The sequence below is a fragment of the Polyodon spathula genome, chromosome 12 (assembly GCF_017654505.1).
Source record: "Polyodon spathula isolate WHYD16114869_AA chromosome 12, ASM1765450v1, whole genome shotgun sequence".
Taxonomy (NCBI): domain Eukaryota; kingdom Metazoa; phylum Chordata; class Actinopteri; order Acipenseriformes; family Polyodontidae; genus Polyodon; species Polyodon spathula.
The window spans coordinates 34,629,035-34,644,590 of NC_054545.1; positions in this window are offsets into that span (position 1 = coordinate 34,629,035).

Genomic DNA, 15,556 nt, shown 5'->3' on the forward strand with positions numbered 1-15,556 from the left:
GAATTTGAAAATGCATGGATGTGCATACGTTAGTTACAAGAATTTACGCAATTAAGGGTTAAGGGTAACCAACCAAAGCCCTCTAATTATTTCAACAGCAGTGTGTAGCTTTCTAGCGTACATCCAATCTGCTTCCCTTCCCTTTCTTTAGCTAAGAAATTAATTTATGCCTTCAGAGTAAGTCTAAGTGGAGATTTCCCAACGTCGCTGATGCTCAACATATATGGTACTGGTCTTTGTGAGCAAATGTGTCAGAAAGCTTTTGTATTGAAATAAAGAGAAGAAGAATGGCATGCAAGTGAAGAAATCTGACCAATTTGGGCACTGGACAGGAATGTGTGTACAGTCGGTCGGACTGGAGTGAATGCAGCAAATATGTTGCAGCCCTTATTTGCAAGGATATATTTAAATGTTTCCAATGTTTTTGTATGCCTATACAGTACCATGCATTGTGCTTTACAATTTACCATTCATGATTTTTACAATATTTCTCTATGATTTAACATACAATACCACGGTAGTAATTTCAGGTACTGCTGCAAGCAGACACTACCCAATATGCAACTCTTTCATTTTAGTTGAATTACATACTTAAAATGCATACCTGCAATGCATATAGTGCAACCTAAAAATAATACTTGTAATTGAGGGCCCAATTCACAAAGCTTTAACATGGCTTGTGTTCTAAATAACACGTCATTCAACTCTGTATAACTTTTATAATTATATGCTATAGTATTCTCTTTAAATAGTAGGAATAAAGTATGTATATTTACACAGCAGGTTTTTCAGTTAGCGATTGAAGTGGAAAGGTAAAACAGGAGCAAGAAAATCTAGAAGCTGTAGAAATCTTTTTTTTTTCTTCTTCTTCTTCTATGGTTATTATAATTTTTTTTTTTTTTTTTTTTTTTACACATGGAAACTCTCCAATAAACTTGATCTGATAAAGATAGGTCCCAAAGGAGATTAATCTCTTCTCTAGACACTTACTAAATCAAGTGGTAGCGTTGAAATGACATCTTAAAGTACTGTAGTACAAGCACCTGTCCACGCACTAGGCCCTACCCATTTTTGTGTCAATAACTTTACAAGACATCTAAATGAATTGCATTTAAAATTTGTTTAATAGCTTCACCGCGAAATCCAGTAGACCAGTGTACAGTTAACCCTGCAGTACGTTGAATATACCATATAATGCATATTTCCATGATAAAGAAAAATGATCACCTTTGCAAACTATGTTCCAAGATCCAGTTTATGGTGGTTGAATTTCAACCTCATTTTTTAAAATCACTTCTGGCGCACCATCAAGAGACTGACAGCTCATGGAGTAATGTAGGGTCCAGTGGTGTGATCAAAGACTTTGAACAAAGACAGCCGTAAGAAAATATCCCGTAAACCGATAAAGGTAAATAGCAAGAGTCTTACATCTGTTAAAACAAACTGAAGCACTCTTAAGTATCATCAGTGTAACCCAATACCACCATGTAAAAAAAAGACTGTCAAACAGAAGAAAAACATTTTGTAAAAGAGTATAAAAAACAAAACAATTATGCTCATGTAGGTTTATATTTCTGATTTATTTCCCGGGTTTCCTTTTGTTATCTATTATATTCACATGTTTTACTATTTGAACTACGGTTTGGTGTTCAGAGCGTTCACTATCTGTAAAATATTTAATGCCTCGGGTGTTAACTTGCTTTAACCAAAAAACAAAACAAAACAAAAAATGATGAAATTTAACTATATGACGATTTTAGGAATTCTTCCAAGAAATGCATATAGCTGTAAATTCCCTGACTACTGTCATGCAAAACTTGTTCCATCGTGGACAGTCTGGCATAGACACAAACAGTGCAAGGGTGTGTATTCCTACTGAGACAAAGCTCACACCAAGGTCAGTGCAAGTATGAATAGACCTCAATGAGTCACTCTTCTGATCGCTTTCCTAAGCCAAAAATTAATTATAAATATATGCAAAACAATCAGGACTCAGTTAAGAACATGTTTTAGAACTAATATACAGTAGTTATAAAGTATTGCACAGTACAGAGCAGTGGATATCTCCAGGTGAGGGTGTTCACCCTATTCTGGAAGGAACCAGTACCATTATAATATGGATTACATTTGGTTGCAATATTAGTTTGTAGGATCTTTGGATTGGCCTCCATCCAGGCTCAGAAATTGGATGTACAGACGACTTTACAGCAAATTCAAAATGAATGGGTGCAAAACGCTATTATTCAGGCTACAGCCAGAAGCAAGTACGTTTAGAAAACAAAGAAAGGTAGGCTATGTTACACCTGCACAGTACTTCACAAATCAAACAGAAGCGTGAACTTGTCAGCCGTGAGAATAAAGGCAGAGCACACCATCTCTTTGCTTTTAGGTTTGTTTCAGCACAGGTCTATTTGAGTACCTAGGTAGTACAAATATCAAGCAAATGTTACTGTATGCTTCAACACTTAGACTCAAAATACCTGGATGAAGCCCAACAGTGTGTCTGATTGTTGTTACATAAATACAACAGACCTTGTATACAAGGGTTTTATGGAGTGTGAGAAAAAAAAACAAAAAAAAAAAAACATGTTTATGTTACTGTCTGCACTGCTGCTTTGGACCTTAATGTGTAAGTTGTCTGTTTTTAGCCTTTCCAGTTGAGTAAATACATCCTATAACATTTTAATAATTAAAAAAATGTAAGGCATTCTTTTACTGTATAGGTAAGGTTGCACGTATACTCTATATAGCTTTTAGAAAATGTTTTATAAATTAAAAATAGCTTTCTGGCACTACTTTCCCAAGAGAGACTCGTGCCTTGGAAGACCTTGGAATAAAAATCATACAAAATACTGTTGAGACCTCTCCTTTAAATCTGTAAACTGTCAACATCACAGTACAGTAGACACAGTAGCTAATTCAAACCCCAGTACGTGGCACTAACCTTCCAAACCCTGCTAATCTGAACAGAAATAATCATAATGAAATAAATACAGGTAGCAGCTGTAGAAACCGATATAATTCTGGAATGAGTGTGTGAAACATTTACAGTTGTCTCTATGTTGTATTCAAAGGTCCTTCTTGATTTCTAATAAAAATTAATCAGATTAGACTAGGCATGTTACACATTACAACCATCATTCCAAACAGGGTCTGGTCTCAACTGGTTTGGATTAGCGAGGGTCTACTGTATTCAATTTAATTAATTTGTAACAGAACTTCTTACTGATATGTTGTGCCGGTTAAGTTGTATTAAATCAGATTTACTGTATTTGCAGGATTGCATAAAGACGTAATTTCAAACCTGAACTGATCAGCAAGCATTAGTCTCATGGCAGAGAAGACCTGCTCCAGGTCTTAAACATGCATGCAGTTTTGAAGTACTGTAACAGTAACTTTTATATCTTGCATTGCCTTGACAGAATCTGCATTCCAGGTATTGTGTCACATGGCTGTGTATGGAATTGTGAAGTCAGTGTTTTACATTAACTAATACTACAGAATTCTAAATTACTAATGATAGGTCAGAACCACACATTTCCGGTTATCAGTTGTTAGAAAACACTACTGGCACTGCTCCAGAAGCAGCATTAAAAAGCACAGGATTTATTGCTCACATTGTTATTCTTGGAAGGCAATCCCACTCTGGAAACCTTTAACCTCAATATACATCTCTCTGTTAGACGTTATAAAAAATGTGAACTTCTTAATGAGAGTTTGACTGAGATTCTGACCAATTTCTCAAGAGCGCCATCATGAGAAAACAAAAAAACTTAGCCAATGCAAATATTTTAATGGAACAGTTTAAACAGACATGCTGTATCTGCAGCAATATCCCCATGCATGGCACGGAATACCAGAACGCTTTCTAGAAGAATGCAGTGAACATGTGTAAAAATGTGTTGCTTATTGTCAGATTGTTGAAAAATACACATGACTAACATAGACTGCTCTTATTTTTCACAGTGACCAAGGGAGGAAAAAATGGGGTATGCACTTTTGCCAATTTTATATCAACATCCACTGAAAAACTGCTTTTGGGATATTGCTAGCTGTTGTAAAAGGTTCAGAATAGTCTTAGAATAATACAAAACACAAAAGTTTGGCCAGATTTTTAAGATCTGTGCCTGAGAAAGAGAATAGAGCTGCCAGTGCTCAGAAACTTCAGGAGCAAAAAGGAAAAGAAAAACAGGAAAGAATGTGAAAGCTATGGAAATAGTGGAAAGGTGAGACGCGGAGAGCGGCCAGCACGAGGGTTCACTTAAAAAGGACTATTTACATTGTGCAATGATAAAGATGTTACAAACAGTGTCTCTTCTGCTGTGTCAACGTGCAGGAACAGCCAAGTTGAGCAATAATGTAAACTCCAGAGCAATCTGTTATTTATCCACTCAGATCAACAGCAGTGGCACTTATAAGAGTGACTGATGGTGCATTACTTAAGGTTAGGTTGAAGGTCAGCACTTGGTGGGAGCCATATTAGTAACTCTTATAACGGTATTTGACCTCCTGTAGCATTGTTTATTATACTCCAAGCTAAGAGAGACTGAGTTTTCAGACCAGGCAATAAATTGAGTGGGTAAATATCTTACTGACAGAAAACAACTGGCTAACTTAGGAAAGTGTGTGTTTGAAGTCTCTTGAGAACTCTTAAGAAAAGTTTCTCTCAGAAGTTTAATAAATAAATAATAAACTGTTAAATAGCATTCAATTATAATCTATACAAATCTACATAGTATAGGAGATAACCGTTTCTTATCATAATAACAGGTGCATTAAAGGTATTTTAGGGATTCTCCCTTCGTTCTATAAAAAACATTAACGTTTAGTATTCACAATAAACCGTACATAACATTATATAAAAACTATGTTCGCTTGCAGTGGCATATCTTAATACGTGCCTCCTGCTGTCTTTTAAAGCTGGATTAACATACTTCAGTGGGTTTAATTAATGTATAAATAAATTAATTAAAAAAATAAAAAAACGTGCATACTTCAATGTGCATCAAAGGGAGTCATGACTGATGGGAGCATACACACCTGCGTTACCGTTTAAAATGGGAAGACTACACCAGGATTCGTTTCCGTTTACTGCAAGCTATTAGAAAAGTGAAAGTCTAGATGCCATGTTTAGGTTTTTTTTTCTTTTTTTTTTTTTTTAACGTATTGAAATTTGTAACAACTATTCTTATTCTCATTATCAGCATGGCTAGTCCTGCTGGTGGTTCGAGCAATGGAAAGGTGGCACTTGTGCAAGTGGATGTGGAATCTGGTAAAAGTGAGTTAAGACACTGTCGTTTTCATCGGCTGTACAGTTTCTGCAGAATATCATGAGAAATTCCCCTCATGTTCCTTTAAATGAACAGTATTTGGGAAGGAAAATCTCCTGCAGAGGACATTTTGAAACTATTCCCCGTTCTTCATACCAGCACTGCTGCTGTACGTAGCCAGAAACAAATGACGTATTGGTATCTGCAGTCATTCAGTTTTGCAGCCGTCTCTGATGACAGTTTGGAAAGGAAATTGAGTGAAATTGCAGCACTCCGCATACACTTATCTGACAGTCAACCTTGCTATTGCTATCTGGACATACAGTCTGCAATGGACTAAAAGGCTAAATCTATTGCACGAACGCTGACGCACTAACACACATAATAAAGAAGCGTTTTATACAACTCATTCCATGTATATAAATAAGGTGACTTATCACTCGGCGAAATGTTCTCACGCTCCTAGATCGAAACTCCATGAGAAGTATTACAGCCCTAAAGCCTTTGCGCAGATAGAATGCATTCTTCCACACCTCCCTATCAAAAGGTGATACATTAATCTCACAAAATGACATGATATCTGTCATTAATGATCTTTTACTTAATGCAGAGCTCTCACTGCGTAAAAAAAAAAAAAAAAAAAAAAAAAAAAAAAAAAAAAAAAAAAAAGGATTATATTGAATATTAGTATTTTATTGAAAATTAAATTAAGTCAAATTAAAACTTAACAAAAGCAAATAAATAAATATTTTACTATTAAAATTATATATTTATATATACAGTTCACCGGAGCGCTGTACAAATAACCCCCAATTCAATTTTAAACAAATTGCGTAGGGTATGTAAAAATGTACACAGGCTTTGTGTTCCTTTCCCTAGCTTAGCAATAGATTATTCCTTTTAATTACAGATAGTGGCGTGTGCGCCTCGCTGAAATCCTTGTCTGAGAAACTACATTTAAAAGCAGGCTGTTAAAGCATCAGCAATAGCACTTCATACATGCAGCATGACAAGACTACTTGTATCTAGAACAAAGTATACAGATAATGAATTCAAGTCAAAACGCGTACTGGTAATACACAATATTTCAACCAATGATGTAGGCTGCTGTACAAAGTCTACAAAACTCGGTATATCCTCATCTTTTATTTCAATTGTCAAATATCCTTATCATTACAGTTTTTTTTTTTGTTTGTTTGTTTTTTTTTTAAACCTTAATCGTAAAGGTTTTCCCATTTATGTTATAACAATAAATAATAAACAATGAAACATACCCTTGAAATTTTCCAAAGGTGTGCTAAAATCCTTTCCACCCACGGGCCTGAAACCCAGGCGAGGGTCCATTTGTTACAATCACCGGCATAATACATAATATATCTATATAGATATATATATATTATATATATTATATAAATATAAAAAAATCTTTAGCAAAATCGTAAGAAAACACTTTGACCCTTAGTACGGTCCCCTGTAGCTCGAAGCTGCTAGGCAACGCTGTCTATCAAGACTTCCCTTCTCACTAGCTGCACAGTTAAAACTTCCCCGACGCTGGAGTGCAGTGAGTTGTACTTCGTAGCCTCCTCGTATAGCATTAAACGGGAGGGAGGGTAAAAAGCGGTACTATGGCAACAGATCGCTCTCTCTCTCTCTGTCTCTCTCTTTTGTATGTCATTTATTGGAGACAGGGTGGGGCTAACCAGACCAAACAAAGAACAGCTTGATTGGTGGTGACTGGATTGAAGTGTATTGGGCGCCTATGTATTGTGTTTTTAAATCATTAGGTTTTAGTCCAATTTTTTTATCTGAATAATAACGTTTACTAAGTGATTTGAAAATCAATCACAGATTGAGAGCGCTCGTCTGTGTGTCAGATAATGCGTTTGGGAAAACGTCTCGTTTTATTCATTGGACAAATATAAATATGCCAGCTTTGTTTTTCAGAGTTCCATCAATTACATATATGCAACACAGTCCTTCATAGTTTCAAATTGATGTTGCTGACGTGATGTGGGGACTTGTGAGTCACCACACTATTCTTGTAGTTTACATGTCGTTAAAGTTCTGAATTATCCTGACAAATTATATACTTCGTAACTTGCTAAAACTTGGAGCTGTTTTGCCATTCGCAGTTGCATGATGCGGCATTGTATATATAAAACAATACATCATGTGCTGTAGTTTTGAATGTGTTATATGGGTAGCTCTGATACTAACAGACTCTACAGTCTGTATGTCACTCTTTTCTCTACCAGTAATTGAGACTGTGGTAATGCAATATGTGGAAGGACAACAAACACAACAATAATACGGCTTGTTATTATTTACTGGAGAGTACCGAATGGAACTGATAAATCGAATCTTAGAAAGTACAGTCATAGCCTAATTCCAATAGTGGCACTTTGACCAGTCTTGTTTATTAGACAGCGCTCCCCAGTGGTCAGGCTGTCCACAGTGATGTGCCTTTGAATATGTTCGGTTCATCCATTTTCCTACCTCAGTGTAGAAACGAAGGCAATTTAATTACATCTATGTTGGCTTCATTTAGAACGCAGTTTGTGAAACTGGTGATAAATAATGACGGTCTAGTTGCCAATGAAAGCATTTCTAAAATGGAAACATCATTTTTAAATGTTTTTTTAAGGAGAAATCTGGTCTAAATTATGCATAACCTGCCTCTGGCATCTGGCCTTCATACAACACACAGAGCAATTTCTTACAATAACTTGTAAGAAATAAGAATTCTTATAACTTGCAGTTACTACATTAATAAATTTTGTATCAATTTCAGTATCCATACTGCACTGTTTTTTAGAAGCGAGGTTAGTGCATGCTGGGAAAACTGTTTTATTTTGCCCCATTTTTTTGTTTTTTAAGCTCATACACAGTCATATTGTATGATTGGTTTTTTTATTTTTATGCAATTTTTTTTTTGCCTTTTATATTCAAATCATGTAACTTTAATTACTGTTACGCAATTTCAAAGCTGCCTTTTATATTCAAATCATGTAACTTTAATTACTGTTACAATATTCAATAACTAGCACGTCTACTCATCTGTTAGTGTTTAAACAGTGTTGTGTTTATTTCAATGTTTTATGGTACAGATAAGTTACATTTTACATAGTAATCATACAGTATGTACAGATCTTTACGCACTGGAATCAAACTAATAAGACACATATTTAAGTCAGAAATAATTATTTGTGCTTGTTCTAAAAATATATATTTTCAATGTACTGTAATATCCTAACAGCGTATCCTAGCAACCAGGTGTGTGTAATTCAATCAGAAAACAATACCTGATGTGTTTAATGATGTAGGTCTGCTTGCTACTGTATATACATTGTTCCTGTTTGTCTTTGCTGTTTTCTGGGCTACCATGAAGAAGCCTTTTCACTTACAGCAATCATACAATCAGATGGAAGACACGCGAGAGATGGTAACAAAGCACTATGCTAAATTACAGTACAGTTGACCATTGTAAACAAGTGAGCCTAACGCTCATAAGGTGTTTTCTCATCTCATGTGTTGTGTAGTTTTTAAAATGTGACCTTTGCTGTTCTTAATCATTGGTTTTCAACATTTGTGTGCAACATATCCTGATTTGACTTCAGGCTTACTGGAAAAGACCATGTTTCCGAACCCAGAGTCCTGAAAGGGTAATTTGAAACATGAATGGACGTTTTATATTAACGAGAGAATAAATGTAATCAAAAACTAGAATCAATGCACTTTATTGTGGGAAACACACCATGAACTGCATGGGACATTGATGTGAGAGGTGCTCCTTTGCTTTGTTCTCTTCACAAATGCATGCAGCTGGAGCCTGCAGATGCCAACTCATTTAAAAAAAAAAGTTGCTGTAATTTGATGTGTCATTCAAGCAGATTGTGCAACAGCTAGTGCTGCCACCTCCCTCGCATACCCAAGTACAGAAAAGGAGCTAACCATAAATGGCTTAATTCTTTCATTTTTTTAAATGTTATTATCAACCTGCTTTCAAAGAGCACCGTTCACACAACCCTTCAGCTACTTTCAGCAGTGTCTTTCACCATACTCTTAAATTATTTATCTGCCGTTCTTATGCATCATATTTCTAGCATATAAAACAAAACCAGTGGTGGGTGTCACGTGCCTGGTAAACACAGAATTGCCAGCAAAATAAAGACATGATATGGATGACTGCTTGCAAACAATCAGCCATGGAAATAAATGTGAACAGCATCAACAGTGACAAAAAGCAGCTGAAAAGAAGCTGACTGGAACGGTTTTGTTCCAAATCCTCCCTGTACCTACCTGCTGTATCAGCTTTGCTTTCTCGTTCTTTAAGGCCCGACGGTCTGAAGCTATAGATTGTACTGCTCACTGGGTTAGTGGTTTCTTTTTGACACGTATATATGGAGACTTGGCAGACAGGGCCGGCCATTATCCTGAAGCCTAAACATTCATTAGACTGAAATAGCGATTCAGAAGTCTGTACTGGGATCCATCTCCCAGGGAATAAGAATTTAAATGGGGGTGGGGGGGGGGGGGGGGGTTGTTAGCATTTTGTTCAAATGAATTTATTATTAAGAATAGAGTATTATCTGGGCCTCTCAACATGCTAAGCACTCACAGGGAATGTAGGTGCCTTTATTTAACAGACTCTCTATTTTATGTATGTGTGACAGAGATTAAGGCTTAATTAAACCAGTTTTAAATAGATAGGAATTAAAACACTGTAGAGTCTCGTGTTAACCCCTCAGGGTCAGGGAAGTTGACAAGATAAATAAAATTAACCTCAAAAATAAGACCACAGTGCCACCCATGCGTTACTCAACATGGAGCAGACCATTTGAAAAGCTCTCTGTATTTAACTGACCACAGAAGATTATCAAAGGAGCTGGAAAGCCACCTCATACAATTAAGGCTTCAACTTGCTCAGTTTGTTTTCTCCAGTTTCCTGTTGCATTTGTCTCTATGATATCGTATGTCATAGTACATGGACAAACTAAAAAGTGCTGTGTAATTCAATACGTTAACGTAACATTGTTCAGCAGGTATCATTCGACTTTATGATGCAACATTATAGAAATCTATAGGGTAATGCAAAACTTTTGGTCATAGCTGTACATTGCTCAGAACCATTCAAAGAGTCAGGGAAGCCTGCTGCGTCACTGGGTTGACAGAAGCTATAATGTTACTGGTACCTTTAAAAAACAAATGGTTTGTGAATTTAACAAGGAGCCACACATGCTTGTCAAATATGATTTGTTTTTCTAATTTATGGGCGGTTTTACAACTGTCATGAAACAGCATTGGCCAGATAAGGGTGAAGCATTTTTTAAATTGAAGCTGTGAACCATGCCTCGTCTTATTTATTTTCAATCATTTCGTGTGAACTAATAACAGGAAGTCAACTTCTCTTTGTTACTGAAAGACTTTTCATTTATTTTCCAGTCTCAAAGTGTTCTGTACCAACAGGAGCTGCTAGCCCAACACACCTACACACAATGACTATTCTTTGGCGGTATTTTGTTGTCTGTGTCTTTGTGTACGTAAATCTCTAAAATCTTGTTTCTGTAAAGGAGATTAACCACACCTTACTCAATTTAAGACCCCCAATTATATCATATAATAAAATGTGCTTAACCATAGCTGATATATTGCGGTGGCAATATTCTTCTTGCTGAGAATAAATTCTGTTTATTAAGGTAGGTAGATTAAATCTGGGAATTCATTTATCTTATTGACAGCTCTATAAAGTTCATCTAATGCATTTTGTGCATGTTGCGCTGCTTGTATCTGCATCAAGAAGATTAATAATCAACAATATTAATAATTAAACCTTTTAGCAATTTGACCAAGTGTTTTCAGGTTCAAGTGAATAATAATTTTATGTTTATAATTTTCAGTTTTTTTTTCCCCCCAGTTTTTTTTCTTTTTGTGTTTTGCTAAAATGTCGACACACAGTTATGAAAATGTGTTGACATCAGCAATGATGGCCACGTCATTTTCATGGTGTGTGTGTGTGTGTGTGTGTGTGTGTGTGTGTGTGTGTGTTCTATCAGTTCAGTGACTTGTTGATTTAAATCAGTCCCTGAGGCTCATACACACAGTAAACTGCGTATCCACTTAATAAACAGTATGGTACGTGTGGCTGATCTGACACTGTTACAGCATCCAAACAGCCCGATATTATTGAAGTTAGGAGTAAAATAGTATTTTCATTAAATATTTTACCATTTGTAACCGACAATAATGATTACGTCATGATAAAAAAAAACAAAAAACAAACAAACAAACGCTACTTGATGCTCGGTGTGAGATTTTTATTTCAGTAAAACTAAGTGGTTGCTTTTAAAGGTACTGGCAATGCTGGACAAACCATTGAGTTGATCCTCATTGTCAGCTCTCACTGCTATCTAAAGAGCTGCTGTTAACAACAGTCTGCTTTCTGCTTGCCAGGCTGATTCACAGGCCTCAGACCACATGACAAGATGGCTTCCATCTCCACCACTGTCAACAAACTCTTGTTTCTAGCTTACAGCTTGATTACAATTGACAGGAGACAAACACAAGACATCTAAACCAATGAGCTGCAGTCTCCCCTTGGTTTGTTTTGTGCTCCACCATTGACTCTGAGACAATAAATTAAGCCTCAACTGAATACCTTAAGAAAATAAGTCCTCTGACAGATTTATGCACCATGATCCAAAGGCATATGGGGGGGAGGTCTGGAAATAATTAAGAGCAAGAGGAGGTGAATTTTCTACCCAATTCATCCTACCTAAGTAATCTGCGATCAGCATGCATTAAACCAAAGTGATTGCCATTTATTTAGTTCAGAGTCACGTTTTCAGCATGTGATGATCGTATAGGTAGGGTGGATGGGGTACAATTGAAGGTATTGTATGACCAAGGGCCTTAGTTATAGGCAAACACACAATACAATGTGAGGACCTGTTATTTCATTCAGTCAAATTTCCAGACATATGAAGATGTGCTTTGAACAAATCCCTATAATAATAAAAAATAAAAAAAGCCAACTAATTATGTTTACATTGGATAAGCTCTTAATTGATCTCACATGTAATGATTGAATATATACAGTACACAGAAGAGGGGAAAAACATAGCTCAGTTTTTTAATTGAATTAGCCTTAAATTGTATCAGGTTTACATTTTAGTAGTGGTTTGTAAAAAGCATGTTTTATATTATTATCACAGCCCTGAACTATTACACAAATGAAGTAACAGTCTGATTGCAGTTGAAAATCCTTGACTATCCTGTGAGAACAGGAAACAGGGAGGATCTGGTAGGTGCCAGTGGTAGCATCATTGGATATTGGGCGCAGTGTCATTTTTAAGCTACTGTACATTAGTCACAAATGGATCATTCTGGGAAAGGAAGACGTTCACACCTTGTTTTAAAGACGCTGCAACTGATCTGTATACCCTGAGGTTTCTCCGCTGCAAATGCAGTCAGGTGTTACCCTTTCAAAATGTGTTTATTTTCCTTGGACTTTGCAGGGAGTGAGACAGCTTGCCTCTTAGATCAGGGAAGTCAGACATATTTTCATGTAACAAACACGGACTGTGGGTGAACTTTCTTCTTGGTGGCAGCCAATGAAGCAAAGCACACTGATTTGACACTTTCTTAATAAAAGTGAAAAGAAAATTATATTTAAGTTATATTGCAACTCAGTGACTACAAAAGAACAACAGCTAAGCCTAACCCTAATCCAACCTTTTATGAAGTAGCGTACATTTGAAATATTTAAAATGTTTTATATTTTATTTTACAATTTGTAAGTACATTAATCCCGTTTAAATACCTTTAGAGCCCAGAGAATATATTTTCCCATTAAAAATGTAATCATCTGGGAGGGGAAAAAGAGGAGTCAGAAAGGACAGATTGTGTACTGTGACTTTAAAATGATATTCTCAGTTTATCTTTGTTGTGAACACCTGTAAGAGATGAGTGGTGAAAGAGAAGACTGTGGAAGTGCCTACAGTCTGATGAAGTCATGTGTCTGTCTGAGACTCCTGGTAAGATGTATCCTCATCATCATTATCACTAACGATCAGCTCTTAATCATCACAATCCAGTCACTGATGTATCATGAGCGGTCCATTCATCAAAGATGTTTCTCATTGAACAGTAATAAGTGAACTTAAGATACTAATGTCATGCAATGTACATGTGGTTTGCTTCTCTGGCTGGTAACCAATTATTTTACCTATGTCAGGTCTCCTCAGGCAGATTGATTTCATGATGATTTTTGTACAGTGTTTGTGAATACGTAAGTCAACACAATCTTCTAGTTAATTAAATTGAACTCTGTTTCTAGATCTCACATAATGGGATACATTTGAATGACTTGAACAGTCTCTTAATGCTGCTGCTTTTTCACACTGTATTAATCCTGCTAATGTTTTCCCCCAGGCCTGACCCACTTATTAACATTACCTAATGTTACTACAAACGGTAAAAACACACACTCAAAATTAGGTTTCTGAATTTTAGAGTGCCGGTATTAAGACCCCACTATCAGACAAACAGTTAACTCAATGCAGTGTGTTGGTATTTTTATGAGGATAATAGCTGATTGCTGACTCATCTTTGACAGGTAAATCAAATGCACCCTAAGAGTTGATACTAACTAGTAAATAAGAAAAATGCATCATGAATTCCTTCCCTGGAAACCCCTAAGGGGTCCTGCAGCATTCCAGTTTAATCGTTTTCTGTATACTGTATTTCCTTACTCTCTCACTGGCCACTAAAAAGTTTAAAGTATGAAACATAGATTACTGTAGGCCTACGTTCAACATTTGTCTAATTCAAATCCACTTATAGCGGCTTGCCAATGGTTCTTCAGGGACCACTTCATTTTTTATTATTTTTTTTTTAATAATGGTAATAAAAACTTTTTTTTTTTTTAATATGGATATTAATTTTTGTTTTACGAGTTTTATGTCGGTTTCTATGCCCCTTCAAATACAATTTTCTGTGATTTACCCCCACAAAATGTTGGAAGTGTATCCTTTAAAAAAGATAAATCCATTTATAGTAAGTCTGTTGAGAAAAACCACTGTAAGTCTTATGAGCTGGAGTGAGGCCATTTTTATTATTAAAACACACAACACCACTCCTTGTGCGATGGATCCATTTTCATTTTATTTTTATAAACTCTGTGTGTTGTAAACACAAGCCAGTGAAAACAAATGAAAGGAAGTATCAATTACAGACATCTGTCAGATGAAATTAACCCTGAATGCAAATGGATTTGTTGGGGAGTTTGGGGTCTTTTAATAACACGCGAGGGTTCATATAAAAGTAGTATTTTTTTTCCTTTAGATCGGAATTCTCCATGCATTATTTGTTCTTTATTATATCCTCCGAAAAAATCTTAAGCTCTGATTGCATTTTGACGGGCATTGTAAAACTCATCAAATTCTCTTACAAATTACAATAAAAATGTACTCTTAATTAGCACTCTTCATGCCAAGGCAACCATCACAACTTAAATTATATGGTCACCAATGACCTTGTGGGTATAATCAGTTCCTGCAATAACACGCTGGTTACTAAATATAACAGCATAAAAAAGATTTTTAAGAAAAGGGACGATTACCTAGGCATGGATAGCAATACATTGAGGAAGCCAGGGGAAGTAGTCTCACAGGAGGATCTGAATTGTCAGTCACTTCAAATGTTTATTAAATACCGATGGTCATTGACACAAGTTTCACTGTAGTTCGTATGGTTAGGGTTCTTGATGATAAGATGCATGCTCTGTGACTTTCTTTAGAAAAACAAATAGGAAAGGAGGTTCGGGTAGTGGCTGCCAGACAAAAAAAAGTGTAAAACAAGCCTTTGCTTTTGTTAGTATTTTTTTTTTTTGCAGATTTTTTGCAGAGTTGTGCTGCACTTCGAGCACATAGGACTGATTAGGCCGGTCTGTATCTCATTAACAACCCTCAGCTTGAGAACCTCATTTCAAATGCTATATGTGTGGCACTGCTTGTGTTGCAAAACGCAAACACTGTGGCAATTATTCTAGACTCTGGGGAACTTGGTGAGTGTGTCCCAAATGCTAAGATTTATTATGTGATCAAAGGGTTCCATTTTGGGAAACGATGCGGTTTAATGTTGTATCACATAGTTACGGTGAGGGGGGCTCCAGACCCCCAAGCTAAGAAAATTGCTAAGGAGAGCCCCCTAGCTATATAGAACAAAGAGCCAAGAGGAGCTGAAACAATATTATCAGATAATGAAAAATGTGTGGAATAACTGCAATG